The 10,062-nt window shown below is 37.9% G+C and overlaps 1 long non-coding RNA gene across 1 annotated transcript; it reads right to left on the bottom strand.

Moving 5' to 3' along the window:
* Positions 1-1,640: 1,640 nt before the first annotated feature.
* On the bottom strand, positions 1,641-8,253 carry LOC138918111 (uncharacterized). Its single transcript, XR_011427100.1, has 2 exons — positions 7,761-8,253; positions 1,641-3,364 (listed from the first exon to the last, which is right to left on the bottom strand). It is a non-coding gene; the product is annotated as an uncharacterized lncRNA (long non-coding RNA).
* Positions 8,254-10,062: the final 1,809 nt, after the last annotated feature.

Raw genomic sequence — 10,062 nt, 5'->3', positions numbered from 1 at the left:
AGGCCCTGATGGATTGGGTGATGCCCAGCCTCGCTGGTGAGGACGATCTTCTTCACTGAGTCAACTGATTCACTTGCTAATCTCTTCTGGAAACAACCTCATAGACAAACCCAGAAATAAAGTTTTACCAGCTATCTGGGCATCCCTTAGCCCAAGTAAGTTGACACATGAAATTAACCATCACAGCGTCTAATAAATTTGGATGTCGCCCATGTTGCTACTGTTGATCAAGACCCTCTTCTCTATTCTGCCCTCCTGCATCTCTCTGCTTGATTCCCCTTTTTGTCTATTTTCATTTCTCCCTCTGCTTCTTTCCTAGGTCATGCTGTTTCATTCTTACTGTGCCTTTCCAAGTCATCTCTACCCAACCCATCCCCTATCCTCTCTTTTACCATCTGTTTCTCCCCAACTCTCCCTTACTCACTCCATTTCTCTGGTTCTTTTTTGTCTCCTTTCTTCTCATCTCCTATCCCATCTAGACATTCACAGGGATGAAATTAATATGTACCTTACCCAGGAAGTCACACTTTCCAGTGGGCCAATGGGAATATAATCACACCCTGGTGGGCCCAGTCAGTTGGATGGAATTTGGAACAGAACACAGGGTGTCAAAGGACAGGGGCCAGTCACCTCCCCCAGTCCAAGTTCAGGGGCCTCTAAGAGGGATGACTGTGAAGGAGAACATTGGGGAGTAGTAGGGCCTGGCTGCAGGAGGAGGATGTTGGGGGAGCATCTCACAAGGGGATTGGGGCCTGTAGAATCCTAGGATGCGGGAGGGCATGGCATCCTGTGGTTGCTGTCCAGGGACTTGAGGGGAGAGGCTGGGGACCAGGGAGAGTATCTACCTCCAGAGTGGGGACTTCACAGGGAGTAGAGCAGAGAGGGGAGATGACGAAGGGCTTTAAGCAGGATAGCCAGGCAGCAGGTGGCATCCACATGGCCAAAGTTAGAAAGGCCAAGTTGAGATTTTAACAGAAAGGGACTCAGTTCTGAAACCTGCAGCCAAGAGAACCCCCTGGAAGCATCTCACGGTGGGGCTGAGCTTTCAGCCAGCAGGATGGGTGGGGGCTTGGATTTTAACATCCACAGCAATCCCCCCACACACACCCAGGGTGTGCAGGACATGGAATGGGGGTACCCCAAAGGGCAGTTTTGAAGTGGAAAGAAGGAAACTCAATCCCCAGAGAGTAACTCTTCCTGCAACTGCTTCCTGGGAGGCAGGAAACCGTGAGAGTAGGGTGGGGGGTCTTGAGAGGGTGGGGCCAGTATGAGTGGAGCCGGGGCTTCCTACCCTGCCCTGGCCTCCTCAGGTTCTGTCCTTGCTTCCCCTCAATGAAATTCCAGTCTCTGGGAGCAGATTCATCTGGAAGGTTGGTATCCAGTGGAGCAGGGCTGCCTCTATCACACTCAAGTTGAATGTTTCAACAAATGCAAGATAAAGTCTTACAGTTGTGAGGCCCACTTACATTAAATGCTGAATTTTCTTCTTATGTTGAAAATAGTTTAAGTTAAAAAAGCTGTTTGTGAGGCGTAAAGACTGACAAAGTGTTTCTCCTTGAACAACTCCTATCAGGCTTTTCTGAGCTCTTTTTCAACTAAGCCTGCCATTTGGGTGTCGATCTAAATAAAAGTAAACTGAATCAACCTCAAAAAATAATGTTTATTTGGGAATAGCAGAGGAATTGTAATTCAGAACAGCAGGATACAGCAACCATAGGCAAGTCCAAAGAGACAAAAGGAAGGTCAGCTTTTGTTAGGTTTTAGGAGGGAATTTGGGGAGGTTGTTTTGAGTCAAAGCTTACTGGAGAAGGACAAGAGTTCAAGTTTGTGGTTGTTTCTTATTGGCTGCAAGCTATGGCTAGTGCATTGTTGCTGGGCAGGGAGAGATATTCCTTCCTTTTCTTAACAGCAGGAGATGAAATTCCCATGTGAAAAGTGTCCTCCCTTGTACCAGACGAAAAGTAATATTCTCATCATCATGGATCAGAAGTTGAGACCGAGAGAATTTTATACAAAGAACTCTATACAAATAGACCTTGTTTTCTTCCTTCTTTCTCTGGGTTATTCAGGCAGCAATGAATGGTACATGCGTGGAGCTTCCCTTTCAGGGCTTCCTGAGTCCACTTTAAATGACATTTTCCTTTATTTATTTTTACATTTACCCCTTTCATCAAGATCTTTCCTTGAAAGCATTGCTGATCAAGAATCAGGTTGTCCATATTTAGAAGTTTTTGTTCCTTGGTGCCAGGAAGAAATTTTCCTGGTGGTCATGTCCCACATCAGAGGGAAAGTGCATAGCAATTGGAAACCATTGAGGCCATATCTGGGTAACAAGGAAGGGCAGGAGGGAGAGCTCTCAGGTACATACCATATAAAGTCTATATCTTGTCAAGGTGGTAAGCATTGGAGATTCTCTCAAAGTGCTGAGCTAACATCATGCTATTGGGGGCATAACTTTGCAAAGATTTGACAGACAACAAGTACAAAGCTTAAAAATAATTATGCAAAATAAGATGAGGATCAGAATAATGATCTCAGTTTGTATAACAGTCTTAAATTAGAAGCCCAAACCTGAAGATAACCAGCTAAAGAGATTAAAGGACCACATATTGTCAGATGAAATTTGCTGTAGCCAATGTGCTTGTTCTATGATTTTATGCAATTGGGTTTTTACTTCTTTAGAGAAACCTATCCATGTGCAACAAGTGATATTTACTGTCACATAAATGCCTCTTTGCTCAGCAAGTAGCTAACCGAGGGCTATGCAATTCCCAAAAATCCAAAATTCCTTAGCCAACAAGTCAAGTGATTGTTGTTGGGCTGCTCCTGCTTTGGCCAGGAATTGGATAATTCTCCAAATGTTAGGGAGAGATTTCTGATCATGCATTCATTGGCACTTACTCCAGCCTATGGGAGAAAATGTCTCCATACAGAAGCAAACCTGGAGCTTTCCCCTTTAGGGAATAGATTGGGAGATAAAGATAAGAGCATTGTCTTTCCAAGAAAGTGGGGGAGAAAATAAGGTGAAACAGCAACAGTGAGAAAAAGGTATACGGGCCTGGTTCAGTAACCTTGGTAAAGCTGTCTGCTTCTGCTGTCATCCGCTTTAATTCCTGGAAATCATCCCTTTCTGGTTACCAGTCCGTGTGCAGCTCTAGTCAAGATTTGGTGCTTTCTTTAGATGTGACACATGAATTCCAGAGTCGATTCCTTGGAGTTTGGTGATTCAAGGGTTGGTTAATAGTATCTGATACATTCCTTCCAGCAAGGTTGGAGGGGAGATTTCTGAAGTTGTCATTTCCAGCAGAGAAAAGCTCTGGGCAGCAGATTATGATGTCTGGTATTTTTGTCTCCTGAGAGCACACTGTAGAAAGATTGTTTCACCAAAGTATGATTATTCTCTATGGATTTGATGAGACCTTTGCAAAACTGAAGTATATCCCCTCTTGTCAGCGGTGGATCAAAGGAAGCAAGGGCTACTCATGCATTGGGCAAACTGTCATAAGGAGAACAGCTTCTTATCGACAGATTCTTATGCAAAGACATAATTTGTCATGAAAATAAGGATATTTAATAAGAGTTTGAGAATTCTGGAAGGATTAGGTAGGGAGAAAAACATAAACGCTTCAAGCTTTGTTGCAAAGATACACTTTACCAAATTATAGATAGCTTAAAGGAGAGGAGTAAAAAGGGTCCTTTAAATCTGGAAAACAAAATATCAAGGCAACCAGTTTCACATTAGGGTTTTAGAGGTTCCCACCTAGCTTAGTCTTATCATCTTAAGAGTTATCAAAAAGCTATGTTCTAGAGTACTTGTCAAAGTATTTTCTAAGAATCTCTTTGAAGATGATGCACTTTTGCAGCAAATTTTTTGCCAAAGCATCAGAGTAAAACACTAAAACTGTCTGTAAGTTTCAAAACAGTTAAGAAGAGCAATGGTTAAATATTTGATGAGAGTTTATTATAATGCAATTGACAAGGACAAGTTATTTCTGTGATATAAAATACCTTAAGTGTTAGAATTATGACTGATAACATTATATCATAATTTTAAGAATTTCATATAATTTCTAGAATACTTATATTAATAAAATTCATCCATACAATATAACCTAAAAAAGATTTATCATAATTTATTGGACAGTGCTTCCTATATAATTTAACATACCAAATAAACCTAATTAGTGTAATGTCTCTCTTTTATAAGGAGAAAGAACAAATCTTTTGAGATGTTTCAGGGGCCCTCTGGAAAATTCCAAAGTTAGTTCAAGGTCAAGAAGATTTTATTTATAATTTGATTCTTGGGAAGCTTGTCAAAAATAAGAAAAGGTTTTAAAACATTTGATCAAAAAGGTCACTGTGAAGCAATACTTAGCTATCCATTCAACTAAAGTGACAAAAGATTTTAAAGGCAAATACAGAAAGTCATACAATTGTGAAAAGCTTTAGCTCTTTTAATATTGAGAAGACTTAGTTTTTCTAAGTAATCAAAGCTCTGATAAAGATAACATGGAGCACAGGAAACATTTTCATAAGACACAGAATCTTCGCTTCCTAGGCAGATTACACTAAAGGTAAAGGAAAACTGTTTTTTTTTTTTTTTTAACCAAGGGCAGACTAGTAATCTAAGAAAATTTTGTCCTAACAGAGAGAAAACCAAATTCTAACTTTGCATCAGTGTATTTTTGATATTAAAATTCCCTTTTTTTCTTTTTAATTTAAATAAATCTATTCCAATCTTAGCTTGACCACACATAACATTCCTTTCTCAAGTTTCCTTTTCCACAAACCTTCTACAACTTTCTACATCCATTTTGGTTTTATCCTATCTTTTTCTGTCTTATTCTGGAACAATCACTTTATTTTAGGACAAAATTATTCTCCTTTTTCCTTGAACAAAAATGCATCTTCATTCCTCATACTTCTTTTATTGAAAACACACAGCCTACTTTCTTTGCCTACTTTTCATACATAATCATTTTCTCAATTTCAAAAATTTACAAAGTTTATCTAGAAAAGAAGTGATGCAAGGCAGTTGTGACAGAATAATTATAGATTTACTCTTAGAGGATAGCATAACTGCATGTGCATTACTTTAAATATATGTAAACTCTTCCTACATAATATGGTTAAAATAAACCATATGGTTTTTGGAAATTGCCATATGAAATTTACTTGTGTCTACAGGGTTATTCTAACATTGCTTTGCTAGACTGGAAATTATAGAACAGGTAGGGGCAGCAAGATCCCCACATTATTGTGAAGAGGGTTGCTATAAGTTGAGTAGGCAGCATGAAAATTTGAAAGATGGGACAAGAATTTCTAAATTGATGGCAGAGCTATAGATATCGGGGAAGCCATCCCAACCATCCATGAAGTTACAAGAAATGGAGAAAGTTATTTTAAATAAAGATTGCTGCCAGGCTGTATAAATCTGAGAAGACAAAGCAACAAAGTATGAGCCTATTAAGGAGTGATTATAGCCTGGCCTTGAGGAGTTATCACTGTGCGTGTATGAGACAGAAAGGGTGGTTGTTCTTGTACAGGCTTTTTAAACTGGCCACACAGAGCCTTTTGTTGCTCAACTTACTGTAGTATAAGAGCAGTGGCTTTCAAACATGTTGGATTATTCCACATTAAGAAATATAGTGTAAAGCCAGCCCTGATAGCCTAGTGGTTAAAGTTTGGTGCTCACCAATTTGGCAGCCTGGGTTCACCCCCAGTCACAGAACCACACCACCCGTCTGTCAGTTTCCATTCCATGCTGTAGTGGCAGCTCACATAGCACTAGAACTACCTATAACCAGGATATACCACCATGTCCTGGGGCTTCGGGGAGCAGAAAAGGAAAAGAGGAAGATTGGCAACAGATGCACCTCAGGGTGAATCTTTCCCTGCAAAAACTGAAATATCTACTCAAAAAAAAGAGTATGTATAATGACTCAGCACATACCTTCATATAAAACAATAAAAGTAATTGAAATAAAAGTTTAATAAACTGACGTGTATTTCCTATTTTCAGTATACACCTCTATTTTGTACTTTATATAATTATTCTTTTATTTATATATAGATAAATAATTCTATAATAAATCTATGAATATAGATAAAATTGAATATATATATTACCCACTTATCTATTTAGAGAAATATAGATAACATGTATATTTTCTATTTAAATAAATATTAATTATAACTCACCAATGGTCTGTTACCACAGTTGGAAGGATGAGAAGGACTGTAAGTAAATCATTCCACAGTAGGAGAAACTCTCATTGGAGTTCCACTACTTCTACTTTTTCAAAGGCGTGCTTATGGCTTTGTCTGAATTGTGCACACAGTTCGTGCAGACTTAATTCATGCTCATTACTTTAAGTGTTCTGACATTTTCTCTTTGGTCCACTTTGTATTTTCGGCTCTTCTTCCATCTTTTTAGACTATGTGTAATGTTTGCTTTCCAGTGAAAACTAGGAAGCAGGCAATTGTGAACTCTCATATTTTAGCATCCTGTAGTAGATTAGCAATTTATAAATACATTTCAAAATTTTTAGAAGTATATTCTTCCTCATAATATTTTTTAATGTGGCATAAAATGTGTTTATTAGGAGACCAAAATATCTTTTGTCTTTCTGTAAAAATTAGAAAGCCAAAAGTAGATAAACTTATGTTTAGTATTTAACATTTATTGTATTTAGGAATAATTTAGATATTCAATGAATATACTTTATTTAGTTTAACTTAGCATAAACTTTGATCTTATCTACACTTATGTAAATTATTTGCTTTTGACAATTATGCTTGGATTAGACACTAAATAGTTAACCATCATCTTAAGTTCTTTTTCTTGTTGACAAATTTTGTAGCAGAAATAGCATGAGCTTATCTGACTAGTAAACCCAGGTAGAAAAAGTATGTTTGCATTACATTCTGAATTTATATTTATAATTCTGAATACATGCCTGTTTTATTAAACCAACAAACTTAAGCTAGCTTTTATTTATTAAAGATTAGTCAAGATCACACGAACTTGAAAAACATTAGGGCTGGTTTCTATATTTCTAACAGTTTTAGGAATTCTTAATTTATATAAATGTTTAAATTTTTAAGCCAATTAGGTAGAGCTCTTTACAAATTAATTTTAGCAATACCATCTGGAGGAAGAAAAATATATACAGAGATAGATGTACATACATAGACATACAGACAGACACAGAGATTTAAAAAATTTTAGTCATGTCTCAAGTTCAAAACTCAAAAGAATAGTTGGATCCATACTGTGTTTCTAGCAAATGGACTAAGTTAAGGTTACCTTCTCAGATGGCCAAGATGTTTACTAAAGACTTTTTTTATTTGCATGCTCTAAGAATTCTTTTAGACCTGTTTTGGAGTCATTTTGTCTTTTCAAATGTTCTGCATACCAATGAAAGAATGAATTCTGTTGCCTCTGAGAGGTTTTGAATTCTCTCTTTTAAGGATGCCCCTTAAGGAGGATTTATCTAAGTTTCTCCAGAATGGCCATTACAACTCCAAATTATCCAAAGTTCACTCATTTCAAGAAAGACATAAGATCCTGGCCCACAGACCAGGTGGAACATATTTTGCCTTTGGATTCCCTAAAACACCTTTTCTTTGAGGGGCTCTGTTTTTCAATAGCTGTTATAAAACACAAGGAATAATATCCCTTCCCCCTTTTGGAACAAAATGTGCGGCATTACCAGGGAGCTTCAATAAATAGAAATAGAAAACAAAAGAGTACTCACCAGGAAGGGTGATGCAGTCACAAAAACAAAAACAGATTCTGAATAAAGTCGGAGAGCTTAACCAAAGGGAAGGAGATTGAATCTGACAGAAGACTTCCTAAACTGAAAGAAAAAAGATGACTCACAGAAACAAAGAGCACAAAGGACTCAAGTGGGCACCTCACACAATCTCAAGAGTTGCTAGTTCCTCATTGTTTTGTCTCGTTTGATCACCATGTAATGTCAAGCTAAATAAAGAGGTAAATTGAGCCAGGCTCTGAAACTAATGAACTTATTTGGAAATAGCAGAGAAATTGAAATTCATAAGAAGCAGGCTATGGCAAACCATAGGCAAATCCAAAGAGACAAAGGCAAGTTCAGCTTTCATTGGGTTTTAGGAGGAAATTAGGGAGGATTGTTTTGAATAAAAGTTCATTGGAGGAGAGCAAGAGTTTGAGGTTGTGGTGGTTTCTTAAAGGCTGCAAGCGGTGGTTAGTGCATTGTTGCTGGGGCTGAAGGAATCTTCCTTCCTTTCTTTTTAAAGCAGGAGACGAAATTCCCACGTGAAAAATGTCCTCCTTTGTCCAGAAGAAAATTAACATTCTTATCATCACAGATAAGAAGTGGAGACTGAAAGAATTTTATACAAAGAATTCTATACAAATAGACCTTGTTATCTTCTTTCTTCGTACTGGTTACACACGCTGCAGTGACTAATACATGCATGAAGGGGGCCCCCTTCAGGGTTTCCTGACTCCATTTTAAATGAGACTTTCCTTCATTTATTTCCACATGGGCTTCCTGTTCCTCTCCGCACTCTCCAATTTTGGCAACAGTCCTCCTAAATCACTTTATCTATACTCCTTCACCTTCAATATCTGACCAGGTTCCTCATCCTCGACCATCCTCCAGGTGATGTCTGATCACTCTGACTTGCCTTTTGCAAGAATCCTGTTAGGTTGCTTTAGCCAGAATGCTCCTTTTACTCCTGATGTTTCCTCTTCGTAATTTTCCATCCACTGACCCCCACCCTGCTCCTTGGCTATAAATTCCCACTTGCCCTTATTGTGTTCAGAGTTGTGCTCAATCTCTCTCCCCAGCTCCAAACTCCATTGCAGTGGTCCCTATACCTATTGCAATAGTCTTTCCCTTGAATAAAGTCATCCTTACCATCATTAATAAGTGTCATTTTTTTAACAAGATGAATGTCCTGCAAGTGTTCCAAGTGTGATTCAGCTGATGTGGGCTATGGTTAGATCCAAGGACACAACTCATATCCACCATGAATGTGGCCAAGACCTTTGAATATGGTGGGATATAATTCTCTTAATGAGGTTACATTACACGGCAAAGCTGAAGGGGGTCTTCCAGCTGTAATTAAGGTCCCTAATTAGTTGACTATAAGATCATCAAAAGGGAGAGTTCCCTCAGGGTCAGCACTTTTAAAAGTGTATACAGATCAGACACAGAAGAAATCAGAAAGAAGTCAAGCCAAAAACGGTATTCTGCTGGCTTGGAAAAACAATCAAAAGAAAGATAACCAGTAACTAATAAAATGGTTGACTACAGGAGTGGGAGGGAATAGAGTGAAAGTGATAGAAGGGTGACATTTGTACAGTTTTCATTTGGAACTTTTAATATATTAAAAAATAAAGTTAAATCAACAAGGATGGGGAAAAAACCTTTGAAATTGAAAACAAAGTAATAAATGAGCCTATTTGTATTTCAAATGAATATCAAAATCACATAAAAGAAATAAACAAATTCAAGCAATTTTTGAACACCGTAGTTTTAATATATACCATCACTCAAGAAAAAGACAGCAGTAACTGCAAAGAATTTTTAAGTCTGCTTGACTAGTTAATTTTTTTGCAGTGGCGTGAGTGTAGCAATTCTGAAATTTTTGTATGTATTGTATGACTGAGCATGCGATTAAATGTACTGAGGTTGTGGAGCCTAGGTTTCCCAGTAGTGGAGAAAAGAAATGCAGACACATAATGGGGAAGCAGATGATAAGTCTCAAGTGTTGAATTAGAGAAACGATTGATTGAGGCGGGCAAGTACAAGATTGAGGTTGGGAAGGGAAAGTACAAGATGAGCCTAGGGCATCTTTTGCTGGAAAGGAATGAAATATTCACAAAAATAAGGGATAAGTGAAAATGAAACAGGAAACAGATTGAATGGGCTCCCACTGGCCAATTTTGGGATAATTTTGGCACCAAAATAAAGAATGATTTTTTGCAATGGCATCTATGGAGCTTGGAAGACATTACTCTTATCTATACAATAGGAAGAAAAGTTAAACCAACTGAAAATCAACAAC

The sequence above is a fragment of the Equus caballus genome, chromosome 16, assembly GCF_041296265.1.
Source record: "Equus caballus isolate H_3958 breed thoroughbred chromosome 16, TB-T2T, whole genome shotgun sequence".
NCBI classification, from domain to species: domain Eukaryota; kingdom Metazoa; phylum Chordata; class Mammalia; order Perissodactyla; family Equidae; genus Equus; species Equus caballus.
This window is presented reverse-complemented; position numbering and strand designations above follow the sequence as displayed.